The sequence below is a fragment of the Arachis ipaensis genome, chromosome B09, assembly GCF_000816755.2.
Source record: "Arachis ipaensis cultivar K30076 chromosome B09, Araip1.1, whole genome shotgun sequence".
In the NCBI taxonomy this organism is placed as follows: Eukaryota; Viridiplantae; Streptophyta; class Magnoliopsida; order Fabales; family Fabaceae; genus Arachis; species Arachis ipaensis.
In genome coordinates this window covers 127,616,006-127,617,475 of record NC_029793.2, presented here as the reverse complement: position 1 = coordinate 127,617,475, position 1,470 = coordinate 127,616,006, and positions in this window count along the sequence as shown.

Genomic DNA, 1,470 nt, shown 5'->3' with positions numbered 1-1,470 from the left:
TTTTCTTTCTAAATGATACGAGTAACATTTGTAAATAATGAAATCCCTTCCATTGCTTTCGTTCCTTTTTCTTTCTTATCTCTTTTTAGTATTTTCTATAAATAATTTTTTCTAATATAAATAATTTTCTTTTTAAATGATACGAGTAACTTTTTCTTGTCTCCTTCTTTCCATTTCTCTCCTTTTCTCTCCCCCTCCTCTTCTCTCTTCCTTCTCTCTCTCTCTTTCTCCCCTTCCCCTCTTTCTCCCCCTCCCTTCTCTTTCTCTTCCTCTCTCTCCTCTTCTCTTTCTTTTCGCTCTCTCCCATTTTTCTCTCTCCTCTTCTCTTTCTTTTCTCTCTCTCCCCCTCCTCTCTATCTATCTATCTATCTCTCTCTCCCCTTCCCCTCTTTCTCCCCCTCCCCTTTCTTTCTCTCTATCCTTCTCTCCCTCTCTCTCCCCATGCTCTCTCTCTCCCTCTCCCCATGCTCTCTCCCCTCCTCTCCCTCTCTCCTTCTCTCTCCCGTCCTCTTTTTTCTCTCTCTCCTTCTCTTTTTCTGTCTCTCTCTCTCCTTCTCTCCCCATCCTCTCTCTCCCCTCTCTCTTTCTCCCTCTTTGTCATCTTTCTCTCTCTTCTTCTCTCTCTCTTATCCTTCTTCTCTCTTCTTATCTCTCTCCTTTTTTTTTCTCCTCCTATATCTTCGCCTCCTCTCTCTCTTCTCTCTCGCATTAGAGAGAAGAGGAGAAAAGAGATAGAAGATGGATAGAGATTGAGAGAAGGTTTAAAGAGAAAGAGAAAAGAGAGAGAAAGAAAAAAAAGAGGAGAAGGAGATAAAAGGAAGAGAGAAAGAGGAGGAGAGAGAGAAAGAAAAAAGGAAAGAGAGATGAGCGAGAGAGAGAAAGAGAGGGGAGGTAAAGGAGAGAGAGAGGAAGGAGAGGGGAGAGAGAGAGAGAGAGAAAGAGAGAGAGAAGGAAAAAGAGAGGAGAAAGGAGAGATATGGTAGAGAGAGAAAGAGAGGAGAGAGAGAGAGAGATAGGAGGGGAGAGATAGAAAAAGGGGAGAGATGATTAGAGAGAGGAAGGGGAGGAGAGAGAGGAAGAGAGAGAAGGGAGGGGGAGAAAAAGGGCAAGGAGAGAGAGAGAGAGAGGAAGTGAGAGAGCGGAGAGAGAGAGATAGAGAGAGAAGGAGAGAGGGAGAGAGAGAAAGAGGGAAGGGGAGAGAAAGAGAGACGAGGTGGAGAGAGAGAGACAGAGAGAGAGAGAAAGAGAAAGAGAGAGAGAGGGAGAGAGAGGGGAGGAATAGGGGGGAGAGAGAGATAAGGAAGAGAGAGGAGGAGAGAAAGAGAGAGAGAGAGAAGCGGAGAGAGAGGGAAAGGAGAAAGGAGATAAAGAGAAAAATGAGTGAGAGAGAGAAGGGAGAGAGAGAGAGAGAGGGGGGGGAAGGAAAGGGAAAAGAGAGGGAAAAGGGAGAGAAATAGGGGGGAAAAAGAA